At 52.3% G+C, this 25,570-nt stretch overlaps 2 pseudogenes; one reads left to right on the top strand and one right to left on the bottom strand.

Annotated features, from left to right (window-relative positions):
• LOC128820667 (uncharacterized) overlaps window positions 1-25,570 on the bottom strand; it is a 2,212,279-nt pseudogene that overhangs the window by 1,139,412 nt on the left and 1,047,297 nt on the right.
• Window positions 1-25,570, top strand: part of LOC128820669 (uncharacterized) — a 1,091,286-nt pseudogene that overhangs the window by 1,018,819 nt on the left and 46,897 nt on the right.

The raw sequence follows: 25,570 nt of genomic DNA, 5'->3' as shown, positions 1-25,570 counted from the left end.
TCCCACTGCAGGGGCACTTGGACCTTGGCTCTGCACAGGAGAGCTCTTCATCCACTTTCCCTCTTTTCGTCCCTCTGGCCATGGAGGGAGCTCCTGACTTCAGCCTGTGACTCGTGTGTGCAAAGAGCAAATCTGGGCAGAATTGGGGCAGGGAGGGTTTGGGGGCACCTTGGGATCTGTGCTGGGCACAGAAGGTGTTTTCCATTGCCCTGAGACTGTCTGCTGTGCAAAGTGGATTTAATAGCCAGCAGAGGAATGACTTTTGCATTGGATGGAGCTGTGCCTTCCCTTGGCTTTGTTGGCTGACAACAAATGAACATCCCTCTGTGTCTCGGGCAGCTCCTTCTCCAGGGAAAGCAGGTGGGAGTTGGAGCCAAGGAGCTGAAAGCTGCAGGTGCAGCCTGGGCTGGAGGGAGCTCAGATTTGCACAAGGCTGCTCTGAGTGCCAGGGCTTGGATGGGGGAAATGGTGGGGTGGGGGTAGGGACAGGGTCTGATTGATCGTCAGCCATGAAGGGTCTTGATTTTCATATCTATTCCAACTGCATGAGGAGGTTCTTGGATTCAGTGTCAATTGGAGATTGCAAATATCAATGTATTAGGAGTAAAAAAAACTAAACAGCACCTAAATTTTTTTTTCTCACTATCTGTGAAAAAAAAATACATTCACTTTGAATACACTTCTGAAATCTGTCTAATTAACCACAAAAGATTTGAAAACTTAAATCAAATTATTCCCAGAGTCTTGGCTTGTTAAAGGTGTTCAGAACATAAATGAGCCCTGAGGCACTGAATTCCTGAACTGAAGAGCTGAAGGCTGGAGAAGCCTCTGGAGCAGTAAAATTCAGCAGCAGCCTCCAAGGTGCTGAGGATGTCAGCAGCCCCCACTGAGGCCATCCCTGCCCAGAGACCGTGGGGGAATGGGCAGACAAGGAGAGCGTCCCTGGGGCTGGGGCAGCAGAACTCAGAGGCAGCAGCGGCTCCAGCTGGGAAATGGAGTGTGGGATGGGGCTGTGAAAGCCCTGCCTGGGCTGTGCCAAGCAGGACACACAAGCCCTGAGCCCCATCCACTACAAAACTCACTCAAGGGAGACATTTATAAGAAATTACAATTGTTTGTGTACTCTGTGTTGGATGCACTGGAGAAATACCCACAAGAGATTCTCAGGAGCTCAAAACAAAAAAACAGCCTTTACTGGGAACTTCAGAAAATCAGAGAAAGTTTGGCAAAAGGTTTAATATGATATTCAATGAACAAAAAACAGTTTTAAATGCATTAACTTGGCCCATTCAACTTCACAATCTCTAAGCTTGTTCTATTTTAAGTTAATTAACATTTGCAAGAAGACAGAAATAGAGCAAGTCACAGAAAGAGAGAAAGGCCAAAAAGAATTTCGAGAAGCACACCCAGAGCTACCATCTCCTGGATTCCAGTGGTGTTCAGATGGAAATTCCAAGAGGATTTAGGGTCCAGATATGTGCTTGCCTTGTGCTCAGCCTTAAATACCCCTTGGCCTTCGTGGGCCCTTTCCCCAGGTGGGACTTGGGGTCATTTGGTCACTCAGGAGCTGGGCTGGGGCTCCAGAGGTGGCTGTGGAGCATTGCCTGTGCTGTGCCAGGGACTGGCAGCCACTGCTGGGCTGGGATAGAGGCTCTGGGGGGATTGGGGTTCCAGGGCAGGGCAGGGCTGGGGTTCCAGGGCAGGGCAAGGCTGGACCTGCCCCTTCCTCCCCCACACATGAAATGTTTTGGGGCAACAATCTCCTCCGCTCTCTCACAACAGGCAATATTGGAGGTAAAATCCCAATTGTGGCCATGGGCAGCTGGTCTAGAAGGACAGTTCTTCTCCAGAGGAAGGAAATCCCCATTTCTCTGTTCATTTCTGGTTTGATTGCCTGGATTTTTTTTTTTTGTTTTGTTTTGTTATTGTTTTTGTTTTTGTTTGTTTGGGGTTTTTTTGTTTTTGTTTTTGTTTTTTTTTTTGTTGCTTTGTTTCCTTGCTGTGCCTGAAGTGTCCATTCAGGAGCAGAGTGACTCTTGCCAAGGAACTTTGCCGTGCTGTCACTTAATATTAAATCTGGTTTTTGCTGCTCCCTTGCTGGGGATTTTTTCAGCGCTCTCAATCCCTCGTTGGTAACAGGGTGAAGGAGCCCTGGCCCAGGCTCTGGCCCTGGGGGACACGGGGACGCTGCCGGGGGGTCCCTGTCCCCCTGTCCCACCCCCCACGGCCCCGTCCCCCGTCCCCGTGTCAGGCTCTGGGGTCGATCTCGTGGAACATCCTCTGGGGGAGGCTGCGGCGCCGGGGGCGGGGGGACCCGGGGGGACAGGGGACCCCGCTGTGCACGAGCAGCGTTGGACTTCTCTGGGGGAACTGTGAGGGGGGCTGGGGTGGAGTGACCTCCCCAGTGACCTCACACAGCCCCTGTGGTGTCACACTGCCACCTGTGATGTCACAAATCCAACTCTGAGATGTCACCCTGTGATGTCATATGGCTGCTCTGTGCTGTCCCAGAAGACTCTGTGATGTCACAAAGTCACCCGGAGATGTCACTGTTTGTTCTTTGATGTCACAGCCTGCTCTATGAAGTTACACAGCCACCCAGTGATGGCTGTATACCCTTCTCTGTGATGTCACAAAACCCTCCCTGTGATGTCATACTGCACTCTGTAATGTCACAGCACACACTTTGTCCTCACAGCCTGCTCTGTGATGTCATACAGCCATGCCATGATGTCACAGCCTGCTCTGTGGTATCACACAGTCCCCTCTATGATGCCATAGGTGCTGGATGACCACACAAAACAAACTCTGTGATGTGATAGCCCAATCTGTGACCTCACAGCACCCACTCTGTGCTGTCACACAGCCCCTCTCTGACATCACAGCTGCTCTGTGCCTCTGTGACACAGCCACAGAGGTGCTGCTGTGACACAGCCCCCTCTGGGACATCCCACAGCCCCTGCCAGTGCTGAGCCCCTGTGAGCTCTGTCTGTGCCCTGCTCGTGTCCCTGGCATGCCCTGGCAGTGCCCCAGCCCTGCTGGGCTGTGCACAGGAGCTGCTCCTGGCCAGAGCTGTCTCTCTGCAGCGCTGCCCTTGCCAGGAGCTGCCTCTGGGCCAGGAGCCCGGCCCAGCTCAGCAGCACAGACACAGCAGCAGGACTTTAATGACCCTCTGGGGCTTTGGTGCTCTTTGCATCAGACCCAGCCCCTCAGAATGTGCTCAAAGAACTTCTCAAGAGCTCCAAGTGAGATTGAAACACAGAGGTTTCTTTTACTTTGAAGAGATCCCTGTCAGGGACACAATTGAGAAAGTGTCCCCAGGTTCCAGGTACAGCAGAACACTGGAGGCACTGATGACAGGTGGGGACAGCAAGGGAAAGGTGTCTCTGGTGCTGAGCAAACCTGGATGTGTTTCAGGAATGCAAAGGGCCAAGGCCTGAGCCCCAGCCCCTGGCAAGGCAGATCCTGTCCCTCCCTCATTGCTCAGGGCTCTTCCCGGGATGGGCACTGGCATGTGGGGATGTGCAGTGCCAAGGGCAGGACCATGGGGCGGCCCCTGCCAGGCTGCTGAGCAGGGACAAGGAGGCACTGAGGCCCCAGGGCTGCAAGGGTCACTTGTCCCCTGGTGGCCTCAGGCCCAGGGCCAGCAGCCATGGCCAAAGTGCTGCACAGGTTGGCTCTGTCAGGGCCTTGCAGCTGCTGCACATGCCTGTGCCCTCTGCAGCCCAGGCTGTCCTACGGTGTCCCTGCCCTGCGCCTCTGTCCCTGCAGGCTGTCCTCATCCCCCGGCTGCCCCACCTGGCTGGCCCCTTCCTTTGCTGACAGCTCTGCCTCCTGCCTGCCCCTGCCTGGCCACACAAAGCCTTGGGCTGCTCCAGGCTCCTTCTGGGGACGTGTTGCACCACAGCCCTGCCCTGGGAGGGAAATTCCTTTCTCCTGGTGTCCACTCTGGGCCTCCCCAGCTGCCCTTCGTGCCATTATTGCCTTCTCATGCTTTTATCCTCCATGAAGAAAAGCTCCAGCCTCTCTGAAACCACCCTTCGCTCCCTCCCAGGCTACTCCTGTTCTGTCCTCAGTATCCACCCTACTGAGACCAGAGCCCACAGCCTCTTCCTGCTGGATATGTGATGAGGCCTCCAAACCCCATCTTGGGAGATTTTTGGGTCCTCTCCAAGGTCTCTGAAAATGGAAACTGTGATCAAAGTTATTTTCTCCCAAAATTTGCACGGACAGAAGAAGGGTCAATGTCTCTAAACTGAATGAAGGTCGATTTTCATTTATTAGAAGGAGGAAATATTTTACAATGATGAGAGTGGCACAGAACTGCAACTGTTTTTCCAGAGAAGTGGGTGCCTCATCCCAGGAATGCTCCAAGATCAGGAGCTTTGTGCAACCTGACCCAGTGAAATCCCCTCCCAGAGAATGGAACTCCTGTTGTGTGGGTTCTCTGATGTGCTGGGTACCCTCACAACGCTTCTGGCCAGAATGTCTGCTGAGGGCAGCCAGGCTGCTGCAGGGGCAGTGACCTCACAGCCATCACCATGGCAGCCCTGTCCCCTGGGCCTGCCTCTCCCCTTTCCTCTGCCCCTGCCTTGTCTCTGCTGGCACAAAGAGTTTTGTCATTAATATCTTGTCCCCAAGGTGCTGGGGCCAATGGCTTCCCCGTCAGGCTCCTGGAGCAGAAGTGGCTTTCCAGAGCCCAGCCAGAAATGAGCCCTGAGGCAGCAGCTCTGCAGTGCTGGCCACCAGGCCGGCTTGCCAAGGGAGGCTTCTGGCCATGCCCTGCAAGCAGCTGCTGCTGCCAAGGTGCCTTTGGTGCCTCAGGCTCTCCCTGGCACAGCTCCCAGCACGGCACTCTGCCCTTGTGCCCGAGGCCTTCCCTGGGCTGGGGCTGGCCTGGAGCTTTTCCTGCAGCGGGACCTGCCCTGCTCCTGGCACAGGAAAGGCAGTTCCTGCTGGAGCAGGAGGCTCTGCCTGCAATGGGCTCAAACCACTCCAGCAAGGCCCTGCTTACTTCAAAATTGCTCTCTAGAGCAGAATATTCTAATAATTGTTATTGCTCCTGTACTGTGGAGTAAATAACTCTGGTAAAGATCTTTCTTCTAATCATGATCAGAAACAATCAGAGCTTTGTTTATATAAATATATCTGGTATTCCATTGTTAATCCTGTGGGAAAATTGCATTAAGGTTCAATTCCACCTGTCCAATCTTTTACACCTTTGACAAATTTTGGGGCTGGGATTGGATCCAGTCTCTCCCAGTCTCCTCTCTTAGGAGGAATTTTATAAGTTTGGGGGTCCTGCAGGGGTTTGAGGATCCATGATGGCTGTTGGGTGTCATTTCTCCACCTCATGATTCAGCAGGAGTTCCTCCAATAAAGAAATAAAGCTTTTGACTGAAGCTCCCACTCTGCCCATGACAGGAACCCCTGTGAGTGTCTGTCACATCCCGGCTCTTTGGCAGCCTGGGGACTCCTGGGATGTCACCGTGGAGTCCCCGTGAGTGCCTGTGACAGATCGGTGCCTTTGCAGCCCAAGGTGCCCTGGGATGTCACCATGGAATGGCTGTGTCTGCCTCTGACCACACGGCTCTTTACCATCCCCAGAAACCCCTGGGAGGTCTCCATGGAGCCCCTGTGTCTACCTGTGACATTCCAGGCCTTGAACAGCCTGGAGACTCTTGGAAAGTCCCCTCGGAACCCCTCTGAGGGCCTGTGACAAACCTGATTCTTAGCAGGCAAACATCACGAGGAACCCCTGTTGCTGTGGTCAGTTTCCATGGCAACCATCACAACCCCTGTTGCTATGGTCAGTTTCCATGGCAACCATCACCAGCCCCTGTTGCTATGGTCAGTTTCCATGGCAACCATCACCAGCCCCTGTTGCTATGGTCAGTCCCAGGGCAGCTCCATGGAGATCCCATGCCAGGGGTGGTTGCCATGGACACCAGCTCAGGCCTGGAGCCAGAGCCCGTTGCCATGGCAACCATTGGCAGTCCCATCCCCAGGTTCATGGGATCCCAGAGCCACAGAATTGGCTGAGCTGGGAGGGACCCATCAGGATCCTCGAGTCCAACTGCTGGCCCTGCACAGGACACCCCAACAATGCCAGCCTGGGCCTGGCAGCGCTGTCCAAACGCTGCTGGAGCTCAGAGAGCCCTGGAGCTGTGACCCTTCCCTGGGCAGCCTGGGCAGTGCCCCAGCAGCCTCTGGGCAAAAACCTTTTCCTGAGATCCAACCCCAGCCTGCCCCGACTCAGCTGCAGCCGCTCCCTCCACTCCTGTCCCTGGGCACCAGAGTGAAGAGGTTCCCACAGCCCCAGCCAGGGACCCTCTCCCAAGGCTGTTGCCGTGGCCACCAGGGCTGGCACCAGCTGGGATGCTCGGTTTCCAGGGGCCGGGGTTCAGGAATGGGATTCCCCAATTTCCTGCTCCTGCTAAAACCGCGCTGCCGCTCGCTGCCCTCCCGCCTCCCATGGAAAGCACAAAAGGCAAAGATCCCGGGCTGGGATAAGAACAATTTACTGGGAACAGCAACGAGAGACGGAACAAACAGGAACAGCAACAATATTGATAACAGAAGGGATAAGAAGGGATAAGAAAAACTATTTACAGGGAAAACTACAACACCATTGACTGGTTCTTCCTGACCACGTATTTCTTCCTGCCGGGAAAGGACACCCTTCTCCTCAGGGAGAAAGAGAGAGAGAGAGAGAGAGAGAGAGAGAGAGAGAGTCCCTTTCCTGCCCCTGGCAATGACCTGAGGTGGGAGTGAATGTAATGACAGGGCCATGGCCAGACCCTCATGTTCTTCAATCCCAAACCATTTCATTGGCAGGGGCAGGAAAAGGTAATGATGTGATGGATCACAGGGAACATGGATCACCAGGGCTCTTCCCAACATGGGCTCTCCCATGGGGGATGGAGCTGGAACAGTTCATGAAGCTCCTCCTGCAGCTGGGGCACTTGCAGGCTTCCATTACTTGTGCCTCTGTTCATGTCGGGTCAAGTGAGAGCTCCTGGAGAAGCTCTTCCCACACTGGGGACAGTCGTAGGGCCTCTCCCTGGTGTGGATGCGCTGGTGCCTGATGAGGTGGGATTTTTGCTTGAAGCCCTTCTTGCAGTTGGGGCAGCGGAAGGGCCTCTCCCCAGTGTGAATCCGCTGGTGCTTGAGAAGAATGGAGCTGGTCTGAAAGCTCTTCTGACACTCAGGACACTCATAGGGCGTCTCCCCAGTGTGGACCATTTGGTGGATGATCAGGTGGGACCTCTGGCTGAAGCCTTTCCCACATTCCCCACATTTGTATGGCCTTTCCCCAGTGTGGATGATCTGGTGCTGGATCAAGTGGGACCTTTGGGTGAAGCTCTTCCCACATTCCTCACACTCGTAGGGCCTCTCCCCAGTGTGGATGCGCCTGTGCCTGATGAGTTGGGAGCTGTAGCTGAAGCCTTTCCCACACTCCCCACACTTGTAGGGCCATTCCCCGTTGTGGATCATCTGGTGGCAGATCAGGTTGTTGCTCCGCCTGAAGCTCTTCCCACACTCCAAGCACTTGTGGGGCTTGTCCCCATGGTGAACCTGCTCATGGACCACCAGCTCTGAGCTCTGGCTGGAGCTCTGTCCACCTTCCTGGCACAGGGTGGGTCTTTCCTCCTCAGAGCACCCTGGGCTGGGCGTGCAGCTCCTCCTCTTGTGGGATTTCTGGGGCGTTTCCTCCCCGTTGGATTCCTGTGCCATGGAGCCGCTCAAAAAGGCCTCTTCCACGAGGTTCTGCTGTGGGGATTTGTCCTCCCTGCTCTCAATCCTCAGCTCCTGGTCTGGGGGAGGAAGGACAAGGAGAGGATGGGATTTGCCTCCGTGCCAGAGGGAAGGGGAAGGAGATTCCCCCAGTGCGTCCCCGGCAGGACGGCGTCGGCAGCGGGGCTGTCCTGCAGCCAGGGGCCGTGCTGGGCTGGGAGATGGAGCAGGAGAGAGGGGGAAAGGGGCACTGACTTCCTCCTCACTTGCCTGGGTGTCCCAGGGCTCCTTCCTCTTCCTTGCAGCCTTCTCCTCCATTTCACAAACATGTGTGGAAGGGAAAATTTGGTTTGGAAGGAAAACAAGGGATGAGCTCATTGAGTTTTCCACTGGTTTGAAGGCAAACCAGGCAGAAAGTCTAAGCTAGAATTACAATTCAATAAGAAAATTAAGCTCAAGGCAATGATCCAGAAACACTGGCTTAATCTGACAGAGCCAGGATAGAACCTGACACCCCGTTGGGCAGGGTGGTGGTAGCAGTCTGATGAAATGGTGGCTGCAGTCCTGTTGGAGTGATGAACGTGATTCTGTCAAAGCAGGGATCCTGTAGAAGGGTCTGGTCTTCCTCTGAAGGTCCAGTGGTGCTGATGGAGCTCTTGTCCTCTGGGAATCCAGTAGGCAAGGTGCTCCTGGTGTTGCAAGGGTGAGATTATATCCAGGCAGGAATGCTTGGTTCCTCCCCCTGGGCGGAGCATCCCACAATGGGATGATGTAATTTTATCAGTCCTGCAGTGACACTCAATGGCCCATTAACAGAAGATGGCCCCTGGAGGGCGTTATCAGGGCTGAGTCATGGCAGAGATAAAGAACACTGCCCCAGCTGTTTATCACAGTTCATGAAGATGGTGACTGAAAACACACTTTTGGTTACATCTTACATTGTCACCTGAAGCAGTGAGGCAATCCCTGCTTGGGGTGGGGGGTGAACACCACCCCCCTTACCCAAACTGGCTCAGGTGTAAAACCCCCACCCTGGGAAGGCCCTGCACACTGGGGACAATGTCACACTTGCCCTGCCCCAGTGGAGGTCTCTGTTCCTGTCACTCCCTTGCTCTCCCCCCTTTGCTCTTTCTTTCCATCTCTGTCTCTACCTCACATTTACCGTTCAATAAAATCCACTTGGGATTTGGTCTCGTTAGCACCTTAATTGGGGCAGAGGCACCTCTAACAATTTTGTTAACCAGATTGCAGCATTATTTTGCAGAGATTTTAGGCGCTATTGTCTGACCCCAAGTGCCTTTGACAACAGCATGGTTCCCTCCTCTGAGCAGGTTCTGTCTCTTTCTGGAGGAACTCTTGGAAACTTGGATGCAGCTTCCGCTGAGGGACTTGTGGAAGAACTTATGAGGAAAATGGCTGCTGTGGGTGGCCAGTGTAAAGAACATATTTTGTTGTCCTTCCTTGAAAAGTTTGTTATAATCACTGGAGGAAAGGGGGCAAATGATACCAGCAAGACTGACAAGGATCATTCACCACAAGTTGAGGAACACAAGGCTTCTAAAAGTCCTACAAAAAGCCCAGCTCCAGTAGCTAAATTCCCTAATAACTCCCGAATTCATAGGTTTGTGGGCTTTGCCAAATGTGAGAATCATTGTTTTCTTCGTCCCTGTCACCTTTGTGACAGATACACAGAGCTTTCCCTTCCTTTTAATAATCTGTATTGGGCCAAATTTCTACTTTTCTGTTATCGGAACCTGCCCGCAGCTGAGCTGGAGCTGTGCAGGAACTGATGAATTTTGGAATTGCCACAGAATTGCTTCTATTGTCAGTTTATTCATGTTTGAGATTTGTTTGCGTTTCCATCACAAGTGACTTGTGGGAAGAGCAAATATTCCACAAGGCATTTTTTTAGGATTAAGTGTGATTTCTGCCGAGTCTATTTTGTCCAGTGCCCGGGGGATGCTCACGGGGTCTCTGTGCCTCTTGCCCAGGGGGATGCCTTGGAGGGGCTTGGATAGGTTGTCCCTTCCCCTGTTACCCCTGGCCATTTCCCTCTCACCCCAGGCCATTGCCCAGGGGGTCTCCATCGTTCTCACCACAGGGAATGCCTGGGGGGTTCTCCCTACTGCTCACCCCTCTGCCAGGGGAGTGCTCCAGGGAGTCTCTGTCCCTCTCAGCCCAGGGGGTGCTCAGCGGTGGAAACAGGGTATTTTACAGGGTAAATGTTACAGGGTAGAAATCCATTTGTATTTAGGTGAAATGTGCTGCTTTGAATCATTAGTAGCTTGCCAGCATAGGTAAAATACGCTGTTTAGTCTGCTAGCTCTGCTGCTGAAACGCGGATGAAAAATTGATCCCCACAAATCCTGCAAGGAGTTGTAGAGACTGTATGTTTATTGCAGCGCTGGGCGCATGTGGGGATCGTTCCCCTTCAAAGGACATGCACGCCCCTGTGTTACAGATGGTCCCAATTCCCCTCATTTTTCCCTCATGTTTGCTGCAATGGCAGAGACTGAGATCCTGGAGACCCCGACTGGAGTTCCGGCTTGGAGAGGTGGATGATTAGTTTTGCAGGTGTATTTGCTGTACCACCTCAGACCACTGCTTCGAGCAGGGCCTGACAAGGATCTGGCAAGGAGCGGCTTGTTCTACGTGCTTACACCTGTTTCAGGATACCTGCTCAACCCACGAATTTTCCCACCTCTTGGCCAAATGAACTTTCTGGGGTAACTCTGGTGATCTCCCACAGAAGACCCCTCATCTGCCTCATGACCACTGTGACGGACGGAGATTGAAGCCCCTCCCAAGGACTGAGACTGAGACCCCTACCACAGGGAGGAGGGCTGGCCCGATCAATGCGAGATGTTTGCCCAGGTGTGGGCGATGGACCAAGAAGACAATGGCTCTCGCTCACGGCTGATAACATGACCTGTTCCCCCTCGGTGCCTTCAATGGACATTCATTGTCTTTTTCCTGTTCCCCCCTTCCACAGAAGACTATAAAAGACCCCTGAGATAACCAAGATTTTGAGATTCTCCCCGATGTGACAAAATGGATCTCCATTGTCCAGACCAGTGAGGATTTCGTCTGCTTTGGCAGCTATAATCCCTTTTCCTGTCTTTTTCTTTCTATCCTTTATTTCCTTTCTGTCCCCTCCATTGCATTTGCTGTTGGCACTATATAATAAAGGTGAATTTGCTGTGATTAAACTGATGATCCCCGGCTGTTCGCCTTTTTGCCCTCCTGGGACTGGTAAACAAGCCATCACAACACCCCGCTCCTCCAAGCGGATTGTGACACTCCCTCCGCGGGCAGGGTCCCTTCCTACCCCAATACTTACGGGATTCTGTCAGGGACTTGCTTCCCTTTCCTTCCTCCCTGTGCTACCAGCTGGAAATGTGATGGGAAATGCCTGGCAAATCCATCTTTGGTGCGTGCTCTGGGAGCTCACAGAGCTGCTGCACCTTGTCCCCTGGCCCTGCACAGCTCCTTGGGAGGCAAGGCAGGAGCAGCATCCTGGGAGCCTCGGGAATGCCCCTCTGGGATCCATGGCACACGCTCCCAGGGGCTGAAATTCCAGTTCCCAGCCAGGAAAAGATCTTCCTGCCCTTGAAGGCAAAGCTCTTAACAAGGAGCAAGACGCCAAGTGCAGCAAAATCCTACAGTGACATTTCACTGCCAGCCTTCAAAACTTCACCCATGGTGGTTGTAGGCCCTGGATTGGGAATGAAATCAGCGCAGGGTCTTTGGTGGGAGCTGCCCTGGATCAAGGGAGACACTGAGAGAGAAACAGAGCAGGCAAAGAGAGGCAGGAGAGAAAGGAGGACACAAACACAATCAGCTGAGAAGGTGGCACTCTGTAAACAGAACTGCAACTGACTGAAAAGGAATGCGATGGAAAGAAGTAATATTGTAGCTTTATTTCCTATCAAAATACAATTTCCTCCCTTTCTCACAGACCTCCTCCCAGAGTCATTCAGCAGGGCTGTCAGAAAGTTCTTCATTCTGAGTGGATGTTCCAGGCTGCAGCCACAAGGAAACAGGGAATGGGGACTTTCCTGCTCCGGGGGAGTTTGACATCCTCAGCTGAGGAGAGGAGGAGGACAGCTGGGCTTCACCCTTCCTTAGAAAAGAGGTGGGGGGGAAATCGCTCACCATGTCTGCAGCTGCTCCCACAGGGATGTGAGGGCTGATCCCAGATCCCCAAGGGTCACATTCAGGGTTGCCCTCAGGGAATGCTCGCCTGGTATTGAGGGGCAGTGTGGGAGCACATGGATTTTGGAGCACCCAGCTGCCCCCCATGTTTGGAGGTGCCTGAGGAGGGCTGGGACCATGCCAGGGACATCCTGCAGTGACATCACCCCTGTCCCGCTCTGCGTGCGCTCAGTCCCAAACCTGACCCTGATCCTGGTCTCAATCTCACTCCACGTTTAGACACACTCACAGTTCTGTATTTAATCTCATCCCAGTGCCAGACTCGTCTAGCCCCAGACCCAATCCCAACCCCAGCCCTAAAGCCAATCCCATGTCTAGCCTGAACCCCAATCCAGCTCTAATCCAAATCTCAGCCCCAGCCCCAACCCCAGCCCCAATTCCAGCCCCTTCCTAAATCCTCAGTCCAAACCAAATCCCAGGTTCAGCCCTTCTGGGGGTTTGGGGGTGTCTCTGTCCCTCTGACCCCGATGATGTTTGGGTGGGGTCACACGAGGGCTGAGAGGGACAGAGACCCCCCAGCCTCCCCAGGGATGAGAAGGTCCGAGAGCCCCCCCAGCCCCGAGCACCCTCAGCGGTGAGAGGGACACAGAGCCCCTGGTCCCCAGCCCTGCACAGGCATTCCCTGAGGTCAGAGGGATGGAGACCCCCTGAGCATCCCCCAGGGTGAGGGGACAGAGACCCCCGAGCATCCCCTTGGCTGAGAGGGACGATGGAGACACCCTGGGGAATGGGCTGGGGTGACAGGGACAACAACAACCCATCCAAGCCCCTCCCAAGCATCTCCTAGGGCGAGAGTAACAGAGTCCCCTCAGGCATCCCCAGGGGACCAGACAAAATAAACTTGCCAGAAATCAAATTAAACTCTGCATAAAACGCCTTGAGGAATATTTGCTCTTCCCACAAGTCACTTGTGATGGAAACGCAAACAAATCCCAAACATGAATAAACTGACAATAGAAGCAATTCTGTGGCAATTCCTGCACAGCTCCAGCTCAGCTGCTGGCAGGTTCTGATAAAAGAAAAGTGGAAATTTGGCCCAATACTGATCATTAAAAGGAAGGGAAAGCTCTGTATATCTGTCACAAAGGTGACAGGGACGAAGAAAATAATGTTTCTCACATTTGGCAAAGGCCTCAAACCTATGAATTCGGGAGTTAGTCAGGAATTTAGCTACTTGAGCTGGGCTTCTTGGAGGACTTTAGCAGCCTTGTGTTCCTCAACTTGGGGTGAATGATCCTTGTCAGTCTTGCTGGTATTATTTCATCCCTTTCCTCCAGAGATTTTAACAAACTTTTCAAGGAAGGACAGCAAAATATGTTCTTTACACTGGCCACCCACAGCAGCCATTTTCCTCATAAGTTCTCCCACAAGTCCCTCAGAGGAAGCTGTGTCCAAGTTTCCAAGAGTTCCTCCAGAAAGAACAAGTTCCTGAGAAGAGGGAACAATGCGGTTGCCAAAGGCACTTGGGGTCAGACAACTGTGCTGTGAAGTCACTGAGCCAAAATAATGTCACAATCTGGTTAATAAAATTGTTAGAGAGATGCCTCTGCTCCAATTAAGGTGCTAACGAGACCAAATCCAAAGTGGATTTTATTGAACAGTAAATGTGAGGTAGAGAGAGAGATGGAAAGAAAGAGAAAAGGCAGAGAGCAAGGGAGTGACAGGGACAGAGACCTCCCCTGGGGCAGGGCAAGGGTGACATTGTCCCCTGTGTGCGGGGCCTTCCCAGGGTTGGGGGTTTTACACCTGAGCCAGTTTGGGTAAGGGGGGTGGTGTTCACCCCCCACCCCGAGCAGGGATTGCCTCACTGCTTCAGGGGACAATGTAAGATGTAACCAAAAGTGTGTTTTCAGTCACCATCTCCATGAACTGTGATAAACAGGGGGGGCAGTGTTCTTTATCTCTGCCATGACTCAGCCCTGATAACGCCCTCCAGGGGCCATCTTCTGTTAATGGGCCATTGAGTGTCACTGCAGGACTGATAAAATTACATCATCCCATTGTGGGATGCTCCGCCCAGGGGGAGGAACCAAGCATTCCTGCCTGGATATAATCTCACCCCTGCAACACCAGGACCACCTTGCCTACTGGATTCCCAGAGGACAAGAGCTCCATAAGCACCACTGGACCTTCAGAGGAAGACCAGACCCTTCTACAGGATCCCTGCTTTGACAGAATCACGTTCATCACTCCAACAGGACTGCAGCCACCATTTCATCAGACTGTTACCACCTCCCTGACCAGCGGGGTGTCAGGTTATATCCTGACTCTGTCAGATTAAGGCAGTGTCTCTGGGTCATTGCCTTGATTTAACTTTCTTATTCAATTGCAATTCTGGCATAGATTCTCTCCCTTATTTGCCTTCAAACCAGTACAAAACTCAATGTACTCATCCCTTGTTTTCCTCCCAAATCAGAATTTCCCATCTGCAAGCATTTGTGAAATGGAGGAGGATGCTGGGAGGAAGAGGAAGGAGTCCTGGGACACCCAGGCAAGTGAGGTGGAAGTCAGTGCCCATCTCCCCCTCTCTCCTGCTCCATCTCCCAGCCCAGCCTGGCCCCCGGCTGCAGGACAGCCTCGCTGCCGACGCCGTCCTGCCGGGGACGCACTGGGGGGATCTCCTTCCCCTTCCCTCTGGCACAGAGGCAAATCCCATCCTCTCCTTGTCCTTCCTGCCCCAGAGGAGGAGATGAGGATGGAGACCAGGGAGGATAAATCCCCACGGCAGAACCTCGTGGAAGAGGCCGTTTTGAGCAGCTCCATGGCACAGGAATCCAACGGGGAGGAAAATCCCCAGAGATCCCACAGGAGGAGGGGCTCCAAGCCCAGCCCAGGGTGTTCTGAGGAGGAAAGACCCACCCTGGGCCAGGAAGGTGGTCAGAGCTGCAGCCAGAGCTCAGAGCTGGTGGTCCATGAGCAGGTTCACCATGGGGAGAAGCCCTACAAGTGCTTGGAGTGTGGGAAGAGCTTCAGGAAGAACTCCCACCTGATCAGCCACCAGATGACCCACACCGGGGAATGGCCCTATGAGTGTGGGGAGTGTGGGAAGGGCTTCAGCTGCAGCTCGGCCCTCATCACCCACCAACGTATCCACACCAGGGAGAGACCCTATGGGTGTGGGGAGTGTCAGAAGAGATTTTGGAGCAGGTCTGATCTTCTCAAGCACCAGCGGATTCACACTGGGGAGAGGCCCTTCCGTTGCCGTGACTGCAGGAAGGGCTTCAAGCAAAACTCCCACCTCGTCAGGCACCGGCACATCCACACCAGGGACAGGCCCTACGAGTGTCCCCAGTGTGGGAAGAGCTTTTCCAGGAGCTTTCACATGACCCGACACCAACAGAGGCACTGTGGTGGTGTGTGGCTACGCAGAAGGAGCAGAAGGCTTTGTGAATTGGAAGTTGGAGTTTCTGTTTCCTAAATATGGGGTTGGAGTTTCTATTCTGTATTTTTACGTGTATTTACCCATCCCCCTGAAGCTATTCCCATTGGATTTCACCTGTAATGTATTCATTCTGGGCATTGTGTCTATTGGTTTTACCTGTAAACCAATAAAACCTGTATATAAAAAAATATAAAACCTGTAACCCAACCCCTTCTCGGGGTCACTTGTTCATGCGGCGTTCGAGCGAATACAACCTACTTCGGACGGCACACAAGTGTCCAATGTCTTGGGTCTCTTTATCTTGGTCATGGTAGCGCTCTCTAAATATCTCTGTCTGTGTCAAATGAACCCCAAAGGTTGGTTGTTGCTTCTCTCCAACTTCTCCCGGAAGTGCCTGGCCAGCGCCCCGGGAAAGAGGAGCCGGGTGGAAACAAAGAAGTCGGAGAGAAAGTGACAAGTGGTGCCGCAACGTGTGGCCCTGATACGCGGCTGTTTTTAAAGCGTGACAGAGAGTGCTCCGCTCGGAGCTTCTCCAGACGCTGTTTCCCACCACCGTCACTGCCGAAGACACAGTGGCTGACACCACCACCGCTGAGCCGTCGGCGCCACAGTCAAACCGGAGGGGAGAAGTTCCCCGACCACGCCGGTCCTGGGGGTTCACGTCTCTCATGCCCGGCTCGCAGCACTATCGCCGCTGAGAAGCTGTTCCGGTTCCTGTCCGGTTCTGTTTTCAGCGGAGAGAAGACGCAACTTCCGCACACCCTGGAAGACGGCTTCAGACCGGGAACCGCTGCTGTGTTTTGTTTGTTGTTTTCTAAGAGTCGGCGGTTTGGTAAGTTCCAATTCTAGCGCGGGAAGGGCCCGGCTACGGAAATCTTACTTGGTGGAGGCACCCCCGTTCCCGCAGAGGGAAAGGGCACGTGGCGCGCAGCGTGTGGGGTGCCGCCGACGGTTTTTAGACCTTTTCAGGTTTTTTTCTTTGTTTTTTTTTTTTTTCCGGGCAGCAGGCCGGTGAGGGTTGCTGGTGGGCAGAATGGGTGGGAAATTGTCCACACAGCAGAAAAAGATTTATAATCAAGTAAAAGGAACCCTGAGAGAGTCAGGAGAAAGTTTTTCTAAGAGTTTTGTGAAAAAAATTCCCAAGTGGATTGTTTTAACTTTTCCAAACGTCTCAGCTCAGGATGTGAGGAAAAAGGGTTTTTGGAAGCAGGTTGGCACAGTTTTAACAGAAGGCACCAAGAAGGGGGATCCTTCAGTGAAGGAAGGCTTCATGAGGATCTTTTTGTTAGTTTATGACATTGTTAAAGAGGGAGCAGACAGTCGGGAAACGCGGGAAACTGAAAAGAGCCCATCTGCTTTATTTCCCCCATCTCCCCGACCCCCACGGTCTGAAAATGCTAATCACTCTGCTGAAACCTCAGTTTCTAACCCCTTTCCTGATCCCTTTCACAGTTCTGGCTGTTCCCAAAAATGCTGTACCCCTTCTAACCCCTTCCCTCAACCCCCACGAGAAGACCCCCCACAAGATGGCGGCGCCTGCGTGGCGGGGGTCTTTGTCCCATCTCAAGATACCCAGGGCGGCGCGGCAAGGACTCCTCCTTCCCAGAATTCCTTCATGCCTCCCCCCCCCCCCCCGCCAGTCCCTGACCCACCTTCCCTTTGTCCTGACCCCTCCTCCTCCTCCTCTCTTGCAGCAGACCAAACCCCTCCCAGGTGCTATTGCGGGTCTCCACCCACAGCACCGCCCCTCCAGGTGGTTCCTTCAGCTCCACCCCTCGAGGTTCCATCACCCGATCCTGCCCCGCTCCACACGGCATCACCAACCTCAGCCACTCCCACACAAACCTCCACCCCCGAGCCTCCGGACCCTGCCCCTGCTCCTCCTGTTTCCCAAGCTCGGGCCTCTGGTTCCCATAGCGAAGGGAAAGGTGGGGAGGCCAAAGCAGGGAAACAGAAAACAGAAAGCAGGCAGGGATTCAAACTCCTTGTTTCTCGTGCCAGTGTTGTACAGCGCGACAGGGCAAAACCCCAGATGGGAACCATTTTCATACGAATGCATAAAGGAACTCTGCAAAACGAAACGTGAATTTGGGCAAAAAAGCGAATTTTTTAAGAGCATGTTAAAAGCAACTTTCAATTCTAACACCTTAGTTCCCACTGATTTAAAGCGCTTGTTCAGCTGCTTGCTCCCTCCATCAGAATACAGAATGTGGGAAAGAACTTGGAAAAGGTTTGCAGGAGACCTTCTTCCAGAAATTTTGCAGAGTCCCGATTATGCAACAGATATAGAGGATGATGAGATCACCCTCGAACACCTTGTGGGTGAAAAAGATTGGAATCAAGCCCAAAAACAGGCAGCAGGGATTCCAAAACCAGTGTTAGACCTCACAAAAGACGCAGCAGAACGGGCATTTCTCAGTATGCCCTCAAAAGAACCTATAATACCTTATATCGCTCTCAAGCAATCTGTTTCAGAGACATTCATGGATTTTGTTGATCGAGTGAGAGACACGGTCGAGAAAAAGGTGGAAGGGCAAGAAGCACAAGATGAAATCACATTTGAAATTGTCACCACAAATGCAAATGAAGCCTGTCGGCAAGTTATCATGGCTCTTCCAGCATCCTCTCCTCTACCTACGCTGGATCGGCTCATCGAGGAGTGCACAAGAAAAGCCACACTGATGGCAGAGGACTTGGTGAAAAGTCCTCAGGAAAAAGTGGTTGCTCTGACATTGGCAACCCCAAAAACTCCAACATCGAGTTCTCCTCCTCCCAAACGCAGGTGTTTTTACTGCAATGAGGAAGGCCATTTCATCAGCCAGTGCCCCTTTCGGGGGACAGCGCCTCCTCAGTAGGGGAGGGGTGCGGGGAGAATTCTCCAACCAGCAAAAAACCTAATTGGGGAGCGCAGACCTACCCTGCGTGATGATACAAATGGGGTGGGTCAGGGGCGTGTTGGAGACCCCACAGATGATGGAGTGGCGTCAAACAGGAAACGCCGCAAGGGAGGAAGAGAACCCTAATTCCTGTTTTTCCTTTATACTGGCAGAATTTTTATAGTTAGTTTGTCCTGTTGTATGATTTCATTTCTCTTTCAGACTAGCAGGATGTCAATTCCTACATTCCTGCTCCTCATTTGGCTCCAGAAAAGCAGGAGAATGAGGACTGGTTCAAGGGCATGTTTAAAGGCTGGCATCTTTCTGGGTGGGTGTTGTCCCTTCTAAAGGACATTTGTTATTTTGTAGTTGCAATTTTTTTTAGTTTTGCTATCATTTGGGATTTTTAAGCGAATCATTTTTAGCATTGCTTCCTCCAAGTTTGCAGCCTCCACAACTGTTGTAGTTGCTGCTGCCACCACGGGAGGAGAATGGTGGGAAGATGGAAAACAAAACAACACTGCAGTTTGATAGCCTCAGTTTCTCCTTCCCCCAAAGCTCCGTTCATTTTATTAAACAAAAAAAGAGGGAGATATTGTAGTGTACAGCTACTCAAATGGAGCAAAAAGGCTTTGTGAATTTGAAATGGGAGTTTCTGTTTCCTAAACCTAAAGCTGGAGTTTCTATTCTGTATTTTTATGTGTATTCGTCCTTCCCCCTGAAGCTATTCCCATTGGATTTTACCTATAATGTATTCATACTGGGCATTGTCCTATTGGTTTCACCTTATCTCTTATTTTCCCCTATAAAAACTGTAACTCAACCCCCCACCCAGGGTCACTGGTATGTGCGGCGTTCGAGCAAATACAACCTACTTTGGACTGCACAACAAGTGTCCAATCTCTTGAGTCTCTTTATTCCGGTCTTGATCGCGCTCTCTAAATAGCTCTGTCCGTATCAAACGAACCACAAAGGTGTTTGTTGCTTCTCTCCGGCTGCTCCTGCAAGTGCCTGGCCAGCACCCCGGGAAATAGGAGCCGGGCGAAAACAAGGAAGTCGGAGAGACAAGAAGCAACAACACCTGTCTTGTAAACCAAGACTAATTTTGGCACCCAATGTGCAGCCCGACGGCATCAAGAGAAAAAGGGTGAAAGGAGAATAACAATTCTTGAGTAATTTTTTTTTTTTTTTTTTGTACTGGATATAGAAACCTTGTTAGGTGTCACCATGTGGTCTAGCTTACCCTGCTTTGGGTGGCACATGGTTGTGGCTACATTTTTCCCATCCTATAACTATGGCTACTGTGGTTGCTATCCATTTTGTTTGATGGGTTAATGTGGTGAGGAATTTATGGATTTTTAATTTCCTCTGGATGGTGGGCACATGGATTGGAGGCTACCAAACACTAACTGTATGTGTTTTATGAATTACTTTAATAATGGTACCCACTGTGTGGAAATTACACCAGGGGAAATTTTCTCCCAACCCCTCAGCCAGCTGGTTGGGTCTAGAGTGGTTGGTGTTGCTGATGTGCCTGTTAAGCCTATTCTATTTAGCATTCAGAGGTAAGGGAAGATTGACTTGGAAAACTATCGTAGCAGGGCGTCCCCAGAGTGATGATAATTAGCATTGACTCCATGATTCCAGAAGGCTGATCAATCGCTTTATTATATTATACTATACTATACTACTAAGAAACACTCATTGCTCTTGCAGACAGTCCGATACAGACAGACCAGACTGGTTAATTGAAATCCAAACACAGTCACCATTGGCCAATTAAGAAATCACCCTTTGATAAACAAATCTCCATAACACATTCCACACATGCACAACAACAGGTGCAGCAAGTGAAGATAAGAATTGTTTCTCATTCTTTTTTCTGAGCTTTCTCACAACTTCTCACAGCTTCCCAGGAAAATCCTGGGAGAGCTCTCTCTCTCTGTTCAGAGGATATGTGATTACCACAGGTCAGTTGTGACAATGCAGGCCCAAGGACACCACGGTGACACTGCAGAACCTCATGGAACCAAGGGGCCATTGTGACACTGTGCTGCCTCATGGAATCAAGGAGACCATTGTGGAACTCGGGGACCCCAAGGAACCAAGGGTCCATGGTGACCTTGTGGAGCCCGCAGTGTCACAGAGGAGCCATTGTGACACAGCGAGGGCGCATGGAGCCGAGGGGCCATTGTGACACATCAGGGCTCTGTGGAACCACAAAGCCATTGTGACATTGCAAGGCCTCATGGAAGCACGGGGCCATTGTGACACTGCAGAAGCAAGGGGGACATTGTGACACTCCAGGGCCTCATGGAACCAAGGAGACCATTGTGACACTGTGGGGTCCCACAAAACCAAGGGAACATGGAACAGGTCTGGCTGGCTGGGCCTCCTGGGGACCACCTGACAGGTCCGGCTGACCTTGGCATGTCGAGGGCTGCTTCTCACCTGCCCCTGAAGCACTGGGGCTCTGGGATTTCCTTCCTATGGGAGAGAACTGTCCTTCTACAGGGACCTATGGCCAAAAGTGGGATTCCTTCTCTAAATTTCCTTATATTACAAGTTTTGTTTCCAGATGAAATCTGCCAGGAAAGACAGCTCTGGCTGCCTTGGCCACCCAGGGGCCACCTCTCATCTGTCTTTCAAACAGTGGGACCATGTGCTTTTCCTTCTTGTGGGAAAAACCATCCATCTCGAGCAGGCACCCATGGCCAAAATTGGGCATCTGCCTCCAGAATTCCCTATATCCAAAGAGAGGACCCAGAGAAAAGCTGCCAGGAGTGACAAGTCTGGCGGGCCTTGGCTTCCTAAGGGCTGGCACTCATGTGCCTCTGAAACACTGGGGCTCTGTGCTTTCCTTCCTAATGAAAAGAACTCATCTGTCCAGGTACCCATGGCCAAAATTGAGATTCCACCTCCAAAATTCCCTATGTCCAAGGATAGCCCCTAGACAAAAGGTGCTAGGAGGGACAAGTCTGGCCGGCTTGGCCTAAAGCTGGCCACCTCTCATCTTTTTCCAGAACACTTGGACTTCATGCTTTTCTTTCCTGTACAAAAATCCATCCATCCTGACCAGGCACCCATAGCCAAAATTGGGATTCCACCTCCAAAAGTCTGTACATCCAGGGATTGCTCCCCACCACACTGGGGCTCAGTTCTTTCATTCCCATGGAAATCCCTGTGACACTGTGGGCACCTCATGGAACCAAGGGGATCATTGTGGCACCCCTGGAGCCCATGGAACCAAGGGGCCATGGTGACACAGCGGGGCTTCATGGACCCAGAGACCATCATGACTCTGTGGGGCCTGATGGAACCATGGAGACCATGAGGACCCTTCAGGGCCTCGTGTCACCAAGGGGGCATTGTGACACCTCAGGGCCTCCTGGAAGCAAGGGACCATTGGGACACTGTGGGGCCCCATGGAACCGAGGGCACATGGAACAGGTCTGGCTGGCTTGGCCTCCCAGGGGCCACCTGACAGGTCTGGCTGATCTTGGAATGCCAAGAGCTGCTTCTCATCAGCTCCAGGAGCAGTGGGGCTCCATGCTTTCCTTGCTATGGAAAAGAACCGTCTGTCTTTTCAGATGCCCATTGCTAAAACGGGTACTCTCCCTAAAAAATTTCCTGTATGCAAAGGTATGTCCCAGAAAATACCTGCCAGCTCTGGCTGGCTTTGGCCTCTGGTGGTCACCTCTCATCCACCCGGGAAACACTGGGGCTCTGTTCCTTCCTTCCTATGGAAAAAAAACCCAGCATTCTTGCCAAAGACCGTGGCCAAAATTAGAATTTGGCCTCCCAAATTCCCTATATCCAAGGATTGCTCCCAGACAAAAGTAGCCAGGACAGACAGGTCATGCCGGCCCTGTCCTCTGGTGATTTTCTTAGACTATGAGCTGAATGTTTTCATTTGAAAACACCTTGGAGTGGGCCCAGAGATCTCCCAGGTTGGGGTTTTGAGGCCTTGGGCACATGAACACTACATATGGACAAAGGAGCTCTGTGCTGTCGTGGTGGTTTTTCATCAGACAAGTGATGTCCTGAGAGAAGCTGCTAGCAGTTTCCTCTGTGTCTGACAAAAAAACCAATCAGTAATTAGCTTTGAGAAATGACAATCTGTTAAACCACTAAGGAAACTGCAGACACCTCTGTGAAGACACAAGTTAAAGAGGAAGAAGCCTGGCTGGGTCTCTTTCCCTTCTGGGCAGCAAAGAGGTGCCAAGGCCGGGCCAGCCCCCGTCTGGGCCGGGGCGGGCCGGGCGGCTCCTGCCGTGGGGCCGGGCCCCTTCCCAGGGAGCCCGCCAGGCCCCATCGGCTGCCGGGCAGGGGAGGGGAGGCCGCGGGGCCGAGGCCGGGCCGGGCCGTGGCTGCGCTTGCTGACATCTGGCCGCTGCCGAGCCCTGCCCCGCTGCCAGCCCGGGCCCGGCCAGGATCCGCCGGGCCCCAGGAGCAGCCCCGGGCCGGGCCGGCTCGGCCAAGCTTCTGCTGCCCTTGGGCTTGGCCCGCAACCAGCGGGCAGGGCCAGGAGAAGCCATCGGCCCCGGCCGTGCTGCTGCTCTGCTCTGGCCTGGCTGCTGAGATCCTGGCCCTGCCCCCAGCGCCGCCCAGCCTGACACAGCCCCAGCGCAGCCGCTGCACAAACCTCCATGGGAAAACAGCTCCGGCCGCAAGGACCCAGCCCGGCCGGGCTCACGCAACCATCTGCAGGCCCCGCCTCAGATATTGACTCTTCCCGTGCTTCCATCCTCCCTCCAGTGAGAGAAAAGGACAAAGTGCAGGCACACACAGGAGCAACGTGAAGACACCGAGGTCAGTGAAGAGGAAGTTGAGTCCCAGATGGGAGGGATGAGGAGATGCCTTGATCTTGGGGCTGAAATCCTCTGGTAAAGCTATGGAGAAGGATGGAATTGATACATCAGACTCTCTTTTTCCCTATAACGCATTGAAAAGAATGGGGAGATGACTTGTTCAGCAAAGGCCTCCATGCTAAGATAAGCAAATGTTGCAGTAGCTGTGATCCCATGAGAAATTTGAACAGAGGGAGCAGTGTGATGAGACCATGTGCCCCCAGGGAGGGAAGAAGAAGACCTCTGTTCCTGGAGATGAAGAGGATTTCAGAAATAAATGAAGAGAACCTTTGCTCTTAAACAGCTCCTCTTTAACCAAATACCCCATAAGTTAACATGGCCCATAAATACATATGTGGGAAAAGCTGTGAAAAATGGGAGGGACTTGACGATTTCAGTTTTTCCGAGTGGCTGCTATTCGTGGAAATTGAGAGCCACAAGAGAACTGTTTTCTTATGGAGAAGTCTCCATAACATGAAAGAGAGATGCCTCTCCCAAAGTGAATTGAAGAAAGATTATTCTAGAGGTGGAAAACTGACTGAAAATTTTAGGTTTTGTCTCCTTACATTGTCAGTAAGAGTTGCAGGGAGAGGTTTTCTTAAAGTTTTGTACTGATTCTTATTACTCTTTCTTTTGCTGACTATTGTAAACTTTTCTTTATACACATTTAAAGTTTTGAGCCCACTTTGCCTTTCTCCTAAATCTATCAAACAGCAGAAAATGAGTAAGTATATTCTAGTAAGTACACTGGTAATTAGCCAACACTGAACCCACCACAATAATTGATGCATTGGCCGAGAAATCTCAAAACCACTACAGAAACTTCCTGATGAACTGCCCCAGACCAGAGGGAAATCAAGGCAGAGCCATGGTTTGTCAGGACTTGCTTGATCCTAATGAGCCCCGTGGTGCATTTGGAGCTGAGCCCTGGAACCTCAGGGCCTGAGAGGAGATTGCACAAACCTTTCCAGGAGTCCAAGTCAGAGGAAAAGTCCAAAGTGTCTCCAAGCATTAATGGGACCCACTGAGGTCCATCCCCAACACAGGCTCCTCATGGACTGCTTGAAGGAGAGAACTGGAGGCCAGGATGGCACAAAAACCTCTCAGAGACTCAAAATGACACAAAAACCTCTCAGTGTGGAAAGGAAACTCCAAAGTTCCTGAAAAACCTGGAGTATCTCAAAGCATTAATGAGCCCCACTGAGTGTCAGTACACAGCTCTCAAGGGACTCGTTAAAGCAGATAATTGGGGCCATGATTGCACAAACCTCTCACAGAGTCTGTAGCAAAAGGGAAACTCCAAGTACCTTAAAAGAACTGAGTACCTTGAAGCATTAATGAGCCCCACTGAGTGTTGTTCCTGACAAAGCCTCTCCAGGGACTAATTACAGCAGATAATTGGAGGCCATGATTGCAAAAAGCTCTCAGAGACTGCAAGGCAAAAGCCAAAGGCAAAGTCCTTTGAAAAACCTGCAGTGCCTGGGAGCATTGTGGAGCCCCCAGGGCCATTCCTGAGCAAGGCTCCCCAGGGACTCCTTCCAGCAGATCCTTGAGGCCACTGGGATGTGGGCTAGGGGGGGATGCTGAGGGCAGGACAAGGGGCTGACAGTGCCCAGCCTGGCTGGGGCTGTGCCAGGAGGCCCCAGGGCCTCAGGACAAGGTGTCTCCTGACAGCCCTTGGTGGCACAGACGCTGCTGTGCCCCAGGCCACCAAGACTTGGCTTCTCTTTGTCCCCACCTGTCATCAGTGCCTCCAGTTCTCTGCTCTGCCTGGGGCCTGGGGACACTTTCTCACTCGTGTCCCTCACTGGGACCCATTAAAAGTCCAAGAAACTTTGGAGTTGGATTCTGACTTGGAGCTCTGGAGAGGTTTCTGCAGCTCCCTCTCAGGGCCTGATGTTCAGGGCCTGAGCACAAAGCCCCAGAGGCTCATTCAAGTCCTTGTGCTGTGTCTGTGCTGCTGAGCTGGGCCGGGCTCCTGGCACAGAGGGTGATGCTGGTAAGCAAGCAGAGCTTCAAAAGCACATTTCTCTGGATGAGCAGCTCTTCTCCCAGCCCAGCAGGGCTGGGGCACTGCCTGCAGCCAGCGCGGGCACAGCCCAGAGGCACAGAGAGCTTCAATCAGTCAGGGCTGGGAAGGTGCTGAGAAGTTCCTGGGGCACAATCACTGCCAGCCCTTGGCACAGGAACCTCTGGCTGCAGGACAGTGCAGCTGCAGCTCCTGCAGTGATCTCCTCAAGCTGGAACATCCCAATGCCCACAGACCCTGTGAGTACAACTCTGAGTATTTCTGGTGCAGGGGAGGTAAAATGCTCGTGAAGCTCTGACATGCTGAGGGATTCTGATCAGTCATAGAATATTCCCAGGACAAGGATTTGATAAAAATGAGGAAACTTCATAAGACTTTGCACTGATTTTCCTACTATTGAAGAATGGCAGGGAGGCAGGGATATATCTTAAAAATTGGTTATGAATTTTGACAAGTGCCTGAGACATCTGAACTGTTACTT

This window comes from Vidua macroura, chromosome 30, assembly GCF_024509145.1.
Source record: "Vidua macroura isolate BioBank_ID:100142 chromosome 30, ASM2450914v1, whole genome shotgun sequence".
NCBI lineage: Eukaryota > Metazoa > Chordata > Aves > Passeriformes > Viduidae > Vidua > Vidua macroura.
The sequence above is the reverse complement of the archived record's forward strand: the minus strand, read 5'-3'. Positions and strand labels throughout refer to the sequence as shown.